This window comes from Pinus tabuliformis, chromosome 1_1, assembly GCF_031772625.1.
Source record: "Pinus tabuliformis cultivar Carrire ecotype Pingquan chromosome 1_1, CPIR1, whole genome shotgun sequence".
NCBI lineage: Eukaryota > Viridiplantae > Streptophyta > Pinopsida > Pinales > Pinaceae > Pinus > Pinus tabuliformis.
Genome location: NC_142297.1, coordinates 354,551,862 through 354,565,929, shown reverse-complemented (window position 1 = coordinate 354,565,929; position 14,068 = coordinate 354,551,862). Strand labels below are relative to the sequence as shown.

At 37.2% G+C, this 14,068-nt stretch overlaps 1 pseudogene across 1 annotated transcript in view; it reads right to left on the bottom strand.

The window, feature by feature from the left end:
- Positions 1-5,719: 5,719 nt before the first annotated feature.
- The window catches only part of LOC149213052 (5'-methylthioadenosine nucleosidase-like), a 61,698-nt pseudogene continuing 53,349 nt past the window's right edge, over positions 5,720-14,068 (bottom strand). The window contains exons 6-8 of the transcript XR_016250788.1: positions 6,998-7,072; positions 6,601-6,693; positions 5,720-6,063 (exon numbers count right to left, since the gene is read on the bottom strand). The product of XR_016250788.1 is annotated as a 5'-methylthioadenosine nucleosidase-like (transcript). The remainder of the gene's footprint in view (positions 6,064-6,600; positions 6,694-6,997; positions 7,073-14,068) is intronic.

Sequence of the window (14,068 nt, the reverse complement as noted above, 5' to 3'; positions counted from 1 at the left end):
CCCCTATACTAGTAGTATAGGGGCCTAACAATAAATAAGTGAAAGTCACTTTTACAATGGTACTTTATGAACTATCCATTAAATTGTAACTTAAATAAAAGATAAAATGACTTTAGATTTATAAGTGATTCACTTTTCATAATGGGTGAGAACACTTAACTTTAAAACATAAGTTACATGTGTTTTTTAAAAACAACTCAATAAAAAGAAAAACTTGAACCCAAGTGATTAAGTTTAAAAGGTTAGTAACTTTTGGAAAGGAGAAACGGGTTTTTTTTCTACGCACTGAAGCTTTGGAGTGCGTCCTTACTTCAAAAACTCATTTTTTCCTACAAAACAAAAAAAACCACACAAACCAAACAAACAAGTAAAGTAATCCAAACCTTAAGGCTTATAGATAAATTTGGTCAGAAGCTAAATATTTTTCTGAATGTTTCTGATTTTCTGAAATCACACTAAGGTGCAACGGAAAAGAGCATACACATGACAAAAATCATTTCTTTCTGTTTCTGGTTTGCCCAGATCGCACAGAGCCGTGGGGCAAGAAGCATACGCATAAATGAAAGGTATAGATCTGGTAACAAAAAAAATTATATAGGACTATAAACCGAAATAAATAGAGAGATAAATAACTATAACTGCAAATAAAGATTGTATACCTCCACATCTTAAAAATGACATTGTTAGGGCTACCCGAAACCTTTTCGCATGAAATGAAAAGGGTTCCTCACAGGAACAAATGCTCCTAACACAATAGAGCAGTCATCTCGACCCGAAAGCAGTCGGAAAGAGTAGATCTAAGAAACGACAGTCGGATGCAGTGGTATCGACTTCAAATTTAGATCACCAACGGATGCGACCCTCAAATAGTTTTGATACCATATAGGATTTTACAGGGTAAGTTCCTTAAGATAGAACAACAAAAGACACCGCTCACAAACAGATCACAGATCAATACACCAGTGTTCTTGACGTAGTTCAAACTATCAAAGAGGGTAACAGTCCACACCCTGAGCCAACACGACCACTTCAGGCAATTTATTAATGTAAAAGAAAAAAAAAATTGTATAAGCTTCTCTCATGAACAGTCACCTAACAAATGACCCTCCACGCTCTTTAAATAGAGATAATGGACTAATCGGGTGTTAAGCCACGGATCAAGTGTCGGTAATACCAAGGAAAAAATGAACTGTGTCTAGAACATATCGTGACCGTCAGATTATAAGTTACAAAAAGTATATACTAAAGAAACACACTTCACCTAACTATACACTAGAGCAAGTTGTACTTAATTATTCCCTGTGTGTCGAAATATCCTAACATAAGAGCGCCCATCCAATCAGGGATCCTCAACCCTCTTCCCATGTTATCCAATGTGCAAACCAAAAACGGGCTCAAATGAAAATGAAGTTTTAAATAATAGTTTAAGCTCTATAGCAGAGCATATTTTCTCAGGAATGATAGTTGTAAGTACTTTCCTAGAGATGGACTCGACTAGTGTCTATTGTTTTTAAAGGTTTGCAGAAGTTGGTATATTTGAGATGGCATCCATATCTTCAGAGGAGAGTTATTTTTAATAATGTATAATCTAAAAAATTTCACCATGTACAGTGGGGATTCAAAAGTGCTCTCTATTTTGAAGTATTTTCACAAACAGTGTATTGTTCAATTTCCCAAACTTCATTAAGAAACTTTAGATTTTCCCTATACTAAATTTTCAAATATTTCAAAACATTTGGTTGCCTATGCCCTAGGCTGAATATACTGAATATATCTCTTTCTTAGTGGAATAGGGACTTTCTTTGTCGTTTCAACCAATGGATTTCAGCATTCCAACAATTCTCGGCTATGTTGATCAATTGTTATCAAGTAGGAATGGGAGGTGCAAGGGAGATCATTTCTTATCCCAAAGGAAATGAAAAAAAATATACATTTGAATGGGGTTGGGTAGAGTGTCAAATAATCAATTAGGGGCATTGGCTCTATTCCAAGGGTTGAGGCTTCTTGATTCACATTATGTCAAAGGGCTTCATATTATTGAGGATTCCGCATTAGTTATCAAAAGTTGATACTCGGGGCCTAGAACATATTATGAAAGTCAAATTATAAGTTACAAAAAGTACATACTAAAGAAACACACTTCACCTAACTATACACTAGACCAAGTTGTACTTAATTATTTCCTATGTCGGAATATCCTCAACCCTCTTCCCCTGTTATCCAATGTGCAAACCAAAAATGGGCTCAAATGAAAATGAAGCTTTAAAGAGCATATTTTCTCAGGAATGATAGTTGCAAGTACTCTACTAGAGATGGTTTAAGCTCAATAGCAGAGCATATTTTCTCAGGAATGATAGTTGCAAGTACTCTACTAGAGATGGACTCGACTAGTGCCTATTGTTTTTAAAGGTTTGCAGAAGTTGGTATATTTGAGATGGCATCCATATCTTCAGAGGAGAGTTATTTTTCATAATATATAATCTAAAAAATTTCACAATGTACAGTCGGGATTCAAAAAGGCTCTCTACTTTGAAGTATTTTCACAAACAGTTTATTGTTCCTTTCACTATTGTCAAATTTTCCAAACTTCATTAAGAAACTTTAGATTTTTCCTATACCAAATATTTCAAAATATTCCGCTGCCTGTGTCCTGGGCTGAATATATCTCTTTCTTAGTGGAACGGAGAGCTTTCTTTGTCGTTTCAACCAATGGATTTCAGCATTCCAACGACTCTCAGCTATGTTTATCAATTGTTATCAGGTAGGAATGGGAGGTGCAAGGGAGATCGTTTCTTATCCCAAAGAAAATGAAAAAAATATACATTTGAATGGGTTTGTGTAGAGTGTAAAAATAATCAATTAGGGGCATTGGCTCTATTCCAAGGGTTGAGGCTTCTTGATTCAAGTTATATCAAAGGGCTTCATACTATTGAGGATTCAGCATTAGTTACCAAAAGTTGATACTCGGGGCCACAGTAGGATTTAAAGCATCGAATACTATCATACAAAGGGAGCTTAACCAAAAGGCAGATCAATTGGCTAACGGGGCTAGTTGGATTGTGGTGCTTTAAGAACAAAAAGTGGGGTGTCAATCTCTCCCATACCTTAAGCTTTAAATCATAGTCATGTATTTTAGTATTTTATTTGCAAGAGAGACAAATGGCACATTAATCAGCAGGGGCAACTTAATCATGAAACACGATGTCCAAGTTGCATAACCTTCACGGTAACCTCGCACACTCTATGTCTAATGTGTGAGATGATTTATCAATTGCACTCCGATTTGGGTTTTACTATAGGTGGGATAATGGATTTGGCTTTAGGTCTGCAATCTGGGGAGATTTCATAGATTCTTGTTCTATGGTTCCTTGCTCTGTTTCGTCTTCGTGCAAAATGGGGTTTTTTCCTAGTCTTGTGATGGCTTCTGGGGATTATGGTTCCTTCAGCCCTATTTGGTGGTGGCTTAGTGATTCTAGGGTGGGTTGTTTCCTAGTCTAGTGGCCTAGAATTGTAGCTCGACTGCTATTCCTCATGAAGCCTCCAATCCACCTTCTTCACTGTGCTGAAAAACAAAAGGTTAGTGGAACAAATCCTGAAATTGATAGTCTTCTGTGTTGTTGTCAACTACATAAGAGAATGTAGGAAAAGGGACTAGCTAATGGTCATGGTACTCTATTAATGCTGAGTGTTAGGTGGTTTTTACAAGTATCGTGTAGTACCTTTAGAATGGACCATAGGCATTTTGATAGATGCCCCTCGTGTGAGATCACTGATATTCGGAGAGCTCTGAGAAGGCAGGAAGATTTCACCACTGATAAAACAAATTTTATTCTCTATTAGTGATGGGACACATTCCCAAGAAGAAACTGGAAACAAGGAATATGCCTTCAAGCCGAGTGTGTTGCTCTTTGACAAATGGTAGTGCATAGTCAGAAATCCTAGTTCAGTTGCTTCAAATACCAGGAAAATAATTCATAAAATTGTTCAACTGTAGCAGGAAGATGTGGAAATGTTGACTGTAGACCAGAACTTTCCAGCCAACCTGTAAAATCAGGAGAAAGCTTACAGCCAGCAGGTTTTTATTCAATATTAGTGTTTAATGTTTTCTAAATTTTGCTTAATCTTAGGTGTCTTTTACAGGAGATACACTAGTCGTGGCTTTTCAAAATCCTCTGCAAAGAATTGTTCTGTTTCTCTGGACAGTAGGTTCCAAATTGTGGACAAGTTTCAGAATATCATTTTGGACAGCTATATTGTATTATTATGCTGGCCAGTGCAGCTGTGGCAATTTTCTAAAACAAAACATACCAAATTTTATTTAAAGATAAATAAAAAATAAAAGTAAAAAAGATACAACCAAAAAAAGTGTTTTCAGGTTGGGAACATAACCGATAACACTTTCTGATCTCGTATTATATGTTAAAAGTAAAAATTGCACTCTTGGCCAAACTTTATTAACCAGATTACTATAACACAGCGCATGGATGTTAAGATTTATTATATAATAGAACATGAAAATGATCAAGGCCTAACCAAGTAGTTAAGTAGCACCCACAACCTGCATTTCTTGCTTCCATTACGACTTGTTGAAACTTATTACTCCCCAATTTAACAATCTGAATACTTGGGATAAACTTGATTCTTGCCACTTCATCCATCCATATTGCATCAACGTGTTTATTGACTCTGGACTTGGTTCAAAACTGATCACTATCCCAAGAGTTATATCTCTCATTGACTATATCAAAAAGACAGAAGTCTTGCACTAGCTCCTACCTTGATGGCCTTGCTTCCTAAGTCACCCCTTTACCTCACCTCTCTTGTTTCCTTGCTATCTCATGACATGTCCCTGGTTAGCACCCGAGCTAACTAGCTAGAGGGGCTGCCCTTATCTAACACCTATTCTGTTATCCCTTTTCTTTATTGGATCCTTGTCCTCTGTTATCATCGACAATCGCATGTTTTTCTCTTCCTTGTCAAGCTGGTCTTTACATTTGAACTGCCGATGTATTTACCTTTGTTAACTTCCTGACAGGTCTCAATCACTTCTGCTCCCCATGAATCATAACAAACAGGGAACAAAACCTTCAAGCTAATAAAGTGAATCAAACAGTCATTACACTCATCGAATAAAACTCAGGTATGAGGGTGTTTCGGTCTTTTATCTACTTTGAAAAGAGATGCACGTCAAGCACTTTAATATTACATCAAAATGAAAAATACAAATTTGTACGTGTTTGATATTTTATTATCTTGAGGAAGAAAACTGTTTTGAGAGAAACTGTGAAAGAATAATTAGCTTGATTTGCAAGGATCTTTGGAAAATAGCATTGAGAACTACCAAGAACACTCAGCTCCAGAAGGGATTTGTTAGGAGCTCATGTCTTCATCAGAGTGCATCCTAAACAATTTCCCCGTACTTTTTACCTTTTGCAATGAGGACTTCAAACATCAATCTGTTTGTGCAATTTGTATACAAACGGAATAATGCATACATATAAAACATAAAACATAAAAATAACGATGTAAAATAGATGATGTATAACCTGTGCTCGAATCAACTGGAATAGGCCAACCCAGCTTTTCCATAAGATAGTCATAATCATATTAATGTGGAATGAAATCCTCAACAAGGGATATGCCAACAAGTGCTACACATATGCTCTTTGATTTTGCCCTAGTAAGCACCACTTCAGGGGAAAACTACCAGTGCAACCTCTGGATAAACTTTGTGAATTCCATTCATTATGCAACAAAGTAATATTAATATACAGTCTCTCAACGACAATGGCAACAAATTGAACATTACTATTAGTGTGTTGACCCAAACACAGGCAAATAAAATCTTAATTCAACATTGAATGATTAAAGATCGGAGAGTCTCTTCCCATTTATGAAGTCCACAACTCGAGTGACTGCCTGATCCAATGCTAGAGTTACAGTAGATAGATTTTCCAGGAACTCCTCTGCAGTTGGTTTTTCTCCATCAACAACATCTGTAATAGCCTTGACAAATATAGCAGGAACTGACAAAAGTTCCGTCACATAAGCAACTGCAGCACCCTGCACCCAGAATGCATTTCACTAATCCTCCACAGCAAGTTCTTAGCAAATGATTAAAAAATTACTTAGAAGATAATATCTAATTGTAAATTACAGGACAAGGGATCTAATGGTAAATTACAGTACAGGGGGCCCCAACTCAAGCCAAATCAAGAACCATTGAGAAAAGCCACAAAATCATGTAGGGTGCAGCATAACCCTGTGCCTCAGTCTCATTTGATTCTAAGAGAAGGGGTCCTGTATACCAGGTAGGTCTCAAAGTACATTACAAGCAAACATAAACATATACATGTGCCAACAAATGTTAAAACATAATGGGATACAATGGTAATTCTCAGCATACGTGTCCCCCATGTACTGATGGAACAATCACAGCTTATGACAGATTGGTATAAACAATTACCTTATATCAGGTTATGGTAAAAACACAGCAATTACGAATTTTATTATTTGCACTCATCGCACAAGAAGGGTGTCAGCTAAAGGAGATTGTAGCGCAGGAGAAAAAGATGGAAGGACAATAAACTTCTTACATACCTCCATGTCCTTGACTGCCGTGTCATTAGCCCTAATCAGTTCTTCATCTTGGGAAGACATGTCAAGAGAATCACCAGTAGATAATTTTCCAACCTGTCATGAGAATCAAAATATCTGTTAAGGCCAAATAATATTGTCATCATTGGTTTGATAGGCCATAAAGTGCAAGTGGAGTGGATACCAATTGGTTTACAAAAAGTACTAAAGTTGTTAAGGGAAAATATTAGCAGTGGCACACCGAATATGGAAAGAAATGATGCAACATATTTTTTCTCCTAATTCCGGACTGACAGTTGTATATATAGATATCAGTGCTTAAGCATATGCTAAGAAACATGAAAAAATTGGTGCTACAGAATTTGAACAAGCACAATCAAATGCATGAACTGTCACTAACCTTAAGACCAAGTTCTTTAACAAGATTAGGCGTTGAAAATGTTGGTCTGGCTCTTACTCCATACTGATCAAACACCTGTTACAACACCCAGACAAATGTCTCAAAAGCTTAAAACATGATTCCATAATAAGTTTACCAAAGAAATTCTATTAACACAAACAAAAACCTTCTCTCCATTTTCCACGTGGAGAGAGTTGTGATACATGGAATAAAATGCATGGTTCATTTTATATTTTCTTAGGCCTTTCTTCTCTCACCAGCACAACAGATCCTGAGAGTTCAGTGGTAATCATAGGTTGCAGGAGACTTGGGAGATGTTGATGTAGACTTTTCTGGAGACACTTCACCATGAGGTTCCACTTTGGCGCACTTGACTCTGATTTAGAGGCATGGTTACATGGCTTACACGATCTTTTGTCATCATTGATGAGGAGCCTTGTTCACTGGTTGCACCCAAGACCCTAGACCACGTAGATCGAGGATGTAAGCAAGCAAGAAAACCCTAGAGAATGAACACCCTCCCTCAAGAAGTATCCAAGGTATTATACAAAAAAATGCAAGGTCATTTTGCATTTTCAGAGGCATAGGGAGCTAATAGCATCCTTCAATCCCAAAGTATTTTCAATTCTTATGTTGTTTCTTTGTGTCACTGCTCTTGTTTAGATTTATATTTATAGATCATTAGTTATTCTTCCTGCATGAGTATTTGAATGATTCTTTCACTAACTTCTTGATGAGGACGCAATAAAAAAAGTAGATCTTGAAGATCATTAAGGTGCAGAATAGTGCAGGAAGAGTAAACTCCAAGAGGAAGTTGGTGCAAGGATAATGAAGGAGCCACTCTCACATCTAGAAAAGAAAGAGGCATAAAGAGCTAATATCATCCTTCAATCCCAAAGTATTTTCAATTCTTATGTTGTTTCTTTGTGTCACTATTCTTGTTTAGATTTTTCTTTATAGATCACTGGTTATTCTTCTTGCATGAGTATTTGAATGATTCTTTACCTAACTTCTTGATGAGGACGTGATCAAGAAAAGTAGATCTTGAAGATCATTAAGGTGCAGAATAGTGCAGGAAGAGTAAACTATGAGAGGAAGTTGGTGCAAGGATAATGAAGGAGCCACTATCACATCTAGAAAAGAAAGAGTCATAGGGAGCTAACAGCATCCTTCAATCCCAAAGTATTTTCAATTCTTACGTTGTTTCTTTGTGTCACTGCTCTTGTTTAGATTTATCTTTATAGATCATTAGTTATTCTTCCTACACGAGTATTTGAATGATTCTTTTACTAACTTCTTGATGAGGACACGGTCAAGAAAAGTAGATCTCGAAGATCATTAAGGTGCAGAATAGTGCAGGAAGAGTAAACTCCAAGAGGAAGTTGGTGCAAGGATAATGAAGGAGCCACTCTCACATCTAGAAAAAAACGAAAGGTGTGTCTCATCACCAGGTATACTTTCATTGTGTTTATTTACTTTGCTATTATTGCTCTCTCTTGTTCTGGGATCAAGAGGTACATTTGATGAATGTGAACACCAAGCCCTTTGTATCGAGGTTGAGGAAGATGTCGAGCCATCCCATGACTTGAGTGGACTTGAAGTGGGCAAGAGCTCAAGACTTCTGCAAGGAACTTGGAATCAAGAAAGAGACCATCATACCATATAACCTAGAACAAAATGGGCACTTAAGGTTCTTTGAATGCCCTATCTACTTTCATGTGCCAAAGAAAAAGAGTACCAAGCTGGAAGCTTCAAGCAAGAAAGTTATGATTGTTGGTTATTGTGAAAATTCTAAACCTCACATAATGTATGTGTCTGGTAAAAGAACTAGAGATTTTAGTAGAGATTTAACATTTGATGAAGATGCAGCGCTTTAAAAAGCCATAGACACTCTTCCTCTTGCTAATGTTGAAAGATGTGGTGATGCCTTGGATGCACAAGAAGATCCCAAGTTTGAGCTTGTTGTTGAACTCATGGATTCCATGGACTCCTTGGATCGTTCTCCATGTGCTAGAAGAGACCTTTATGGCTTTGTGACACCCTTCAAGATGTTGATAAACATGTTGCTCCCAGAGGAACCTTCAGAGAAAGCAAGAAACCATGTCGGTTCCAAGGATATGTTGTAGCCATGAGCAACATTATTCAAGTTGAACCATGCACTTTTGAAGAAGTTGTGAAGGCTCAAGTGTGGAAAGATGCAATGGTTGAAGAATATGAGTCCATCATTCATAATGATGTATGGGAAGTGGTTCCAAGACCACAAGGTAAATTTGTTGTGTCTTCTAAATGGCTGTATAAAATTAAACATGGTGTTGATGGCAATATTGAAAAATATAAAGCTAGATTTGTGACCAGAGGGTTCTCTTAGAAAGAGGGAATAGACTATGATGAAATCTTTGCACCTGTTGCCCGTTATACAACCATCTGATGTATTGTGGCTCTAGTTGTTAGCCAAGGATGGTCCCTTCACCAAATGGATGTGAAGACTGCTTTCATGCATGGCTTCCTCAAGGAAGTATTTGTGGAGCCAACACAAGGCTTTGAAGTACATGACCAGAAAACTCATATGTGCAGACTGATGAAGGCCCTCTATGGTTTGAAGCTAGCTCCAAGAGCTTGGTATGCTCACATTGATAGCTTCTTGATGAAGCTTGGTTTTACTAGAAGTAATGTTGATCCAAATATTTACTTCAAGACAGTCCAAGGTATGCCTTTGATTTTGGTATTATATGTTGATGATTTATTTCTGACCAGTAGTGAATCTCTTACCCTCCAATGTAAGAGGGAGTTATCTTCTGAGTTTGAAAGGAAAGATCTTCATTTGATGCACTACTTTATGGGTCTTGAAGTATGACAAAAAAACAAAACAAAAAACTAGTGAGATTTTCCTTTCTCAAGGAAAATATGTTATCATGTTGATATGTTATCATGTTGCTTGAAAAATTTGGTATGACAGAATGTAAATCCATGAATACTCCAATGGAAATGAACTTCAAGAAGCTATGTTGTGAAGCTACAGGTCCTGATTTGACAAATCCTTCTGGGTTATCCCCCCAAGTAGAGATGAGAGATGGTTGTGCGAGATCCTTGTCATATGTTGGCATGTGGCAATGCCCCCAAGTGAATATAGGGTGGTAGTCGGAGCTCCCCTATGATGATTCTTCTTCATTAGAGTGATACATCATTGTTCCAGATGATACAGAGCAAACATGAATAGAGATGAGCAAAGAAAGCAGAGATCTTTATTGTAGAATGAAATTCCTCCCTCATTGAGAGGGAGTGTTGAAAATTGGCAGCTAAGGGATGAAATTTTAAAAACAGAAATTCTAAAAATAAAATGTCTAAAAATAGAAAGTCTAGAAATGAAAAGTCTCAAGATAGTAAATCACTATGCATCAATTGGTGATCAAGTATTTTTGATGAAAAATTACTTCTTATCATTATTCAATCCTAATAGTTCAATCTCGACTTAATATTTTATCATTAATAATTATTATTATTATACTTATGATACTATTATATTAGTATTAAAAAAATTCAAGTCACTCATGTTGAGAAATCCATTAGGGCAGCAATTGATTTTTCTTATTATGACATTATCTTGTGACATTTAAATATTGGATCTTCTTCAAATTATCTTGTTCTTATCATCAAGACTAATGCCAATCAGTAAACAAAAAAGGGCACAAGATATAGGCACATTGCCAGGGCAAAACCCCTAGGAAGGGGAAAACCCAATCAAGAACTCTTCCTTCAGCAGAATCATATCACAGTTGAGATAGACCAAGACCCTTATTACATAGACCGAGAATACCTTTCATCCATCAAGTCAACCTTGTTCAGAAACAACACATTCTTGTCCTGTAGTGATATGGTGTCATGTTTATGTAAACACCCCATACTTCGATTGTGTAGTATGATGCCTTGGTCCTATACCTCATACTTCGATCCTGTTGTCACCTTCTCTGCAGTCATACTTTTGTTCTGGAGTTACCTGTAATTACCTTCTGAAACCTTGAATCTATAGTCACATTTTGATTTGTAATCACCTCCTGAAACTCAGACCTGTAGTCATATTTCTGTCATTGAAACTCAGATTTGTATTCATACTTCGAACTGTAATCACCCCCTGAATCTCGAACCTGTAATCACATTTCATTCCTTGAATTTGTGTACTTTCGAACCTATAGTTACCCTTTTGAAGCTTCGGACCTGTAATGCTTCGATTTTGTAATCCTTTTCGAACTTTTGCAACTTCCCTCATTGGATTGAGTTCACTAGGTTATATATAGTAGTTTCTACCTGTAATTTGAGTTGACTTGTAGAAGATGAATTTGGAGCCAATTTCGAAGAGTTTTTTGGGCCAACTTGCAAGGTGACTAGATGGAGGAGGTTTTGACAAGACAAAATAATTTCTTTCTTTGACACTTACGAAACCAAGAAGGATTTCTTACATAATGGATTTGTTTTTTACTCAATAGAGATCCTAAAGGCCTTCAATGGAAGCTTGACATACTGACCATTGACCCATGCATGAAATCCATGCTTTAATAAGTCAATTTTATTAATAGCAAAAAATATTTTTCTTTCTTTTGATAAATATATTACATCATGACTCAAGTACAATTATGAAGACCAACACTAGTTACATTCTTCAACAACTCAATCATGGCTCTAAATAATGTTCTCTTACACTCTCATTATTAGCATGGCATATTCCTCTGAAACTCTCATTAATGCTCTTACAATCTCTTACACCCATTAAAGCACGTCATAAAGATTCTCTTACACTCAATAAAAGCATGTCATAAAAGATTCCTCTTACACACTCTTTAATGCATATGTTACACTCTCTTAAAAGCATAAGGTACAAAGGCATGCATATCTACTTAATGGCATGAGTTGCATTTCCTAAATGGGCATGAGTTACACTCCTATTGGCATGCGAGTTACTCCTTTATGGCATTGATTCATTGCTCCTCCTCTATATATGTGCCTCATTCTTTCTCCCTTCACTACTTGTGCATTGTGAAAGAAGAATTCAAACTTCAAAAAGAGTTGGAGAGAGTTGAAGAAGATTGTGAGATAGAGACTTGGAGAGTAAGTGCAAAACTTGGTGAGCCAAGGTTGATTCAGTGCTTCATTGTTTCAGCGCTGATTCAATTGAAGGGAAGGTTGATTCAGTGTGCGCATTTGTTACTACCACCCGTGATCTTCATGCTACAGCTTGTTCAAATTTGGGTGAGCTTATTCAATTGATCTCTCATTATACTTTATATCTCTATTGAACAACTGATTTCAAACAGAAGAAGAATCTACTTGGGTTTTCCCCTTGTGGGTTTTGCCCTGGTCATTGGACCTAAATTCTGTGTCTTATTGTATTCTTGGTTGTCTTCTATTGTGCATTTGATTTATGTTCTATCTACAGTTGCTTATCTAATATTGCAACATAAAGAAGTTTTGTAATAAGTAATTTTTATAGCATAGAACACCAAAATTTCAACACACATGTCCAAATGTATGTAACATTTTCGTGCTTTGTATGGTTATGATGCACTAACCTTTGCTAATATGGTTTTGGAGATAGCAGGGCCCTAAGAGCCAACGATTGGATACAGGAGAGCCAAGGCATCCCCAGAGCTCTCAAGGATAACCTATAGACGACCCAAAACCAACAAAAGCCATATGCAGAGAGGGGCATAATCAATGAATGAATTGAATTACATGAGCAAATGAAGCTCAATAAGTAATACAGAGATATTTACAGAAATAGAAACATGAAGTTTCTATTAGGAAATAGAAACAACCAGTTTCTTCTAAGAAACTGCTAAAAAGATAAAAATAGAAACAGCTAATAAGAATGAGCATTAAACACTAAATAGCATTATTCTAATACCCTCCCTTAATGCTCAATCTATTTACAACACCGATAGACCCTCTGAATTTTACAAACTTATAAGGACAAAGAGGCTTAGTGAAGATGTCGGCGCGCTGCTCCGTTGTGGGAACATATCGCAATTGAACGGATCCGTCTTCAACAAGCCAGCGAATGTAGTGACAATGGGTTTCTACATGCTTTGTTTGTTCATGAAAGACTGGATTCTTGGCAAGTTTGAGCACTCCCTGATTATCACAGAACAAGGGAGTAGGACCTGTCTAGAAAACATGGATATCCGCAAGCATACGTCGAAGCCAAACTGCCTCATAAGATGCCTTAACTACTTCCTGATACTCTGCTTCTGTTGACGAGAGAGCCACTGCCTGTTGCTTCTTACTAGTCCAGGTGAGAGCACCGGATCCTAGATTAAACACATACCCAGCTGTAGATTTATGGTCATCAACCGAATCGGCCCAGTCAGAATCTGTGTAACCACTGAGTATAGGATCAAAACTTCGAGTGTACAGAAGTCCATAATCAGGAGTGCCACGCACATAACACAGCACACACTTCGCTGCTATCCAATGATCAGCCTTAGGAGCTGACATGAAGCGGGAAATGTAGCTCACTGCAAAATTGATGTCAGGTCTAGTGGCAGTAAGGTAGATGAGGTTGCCCACTAATTGCCTGAATAAAGTTTCATACACAAGGGGTGAGGATGATTGAGCTAAAAGTTTGAGCCCTGGATCCATAGGAGTCGTGGCAGGTTTGCAATCCTGCATTCTGAATCTGTCCACAAGATTTCTGGCATACTTGGACTGAGAGAGAAAGATGTTGTTCTCAATCTGCCAGACTTCAACCCCCAAACAGTAATGAAGAAGTCCTAAATCTGTCATATCAAAAGTGTTGCACAAATCCTGTTTGATCCCATGGATCAAATGTGTTGAGCTGCCAGTAATGATAAGGTCATCCACATAGACAACCACAAACAGAATATCATCACCAGTATGCTTGATATACAGGTTTGCATCAAATGGACTCTGCTGAAAACCATGATCTGTGAGGCACTGATCAATTTTCATGTACCAAGCCCAAGGAGCTTATTTCAAACCATAGAGTGCTTTGACTAATCTACAGACTTTCTGTTCTTGACCGGCAACCTTGAATCCTGGAGGTTGCGTCATGTAGACTTC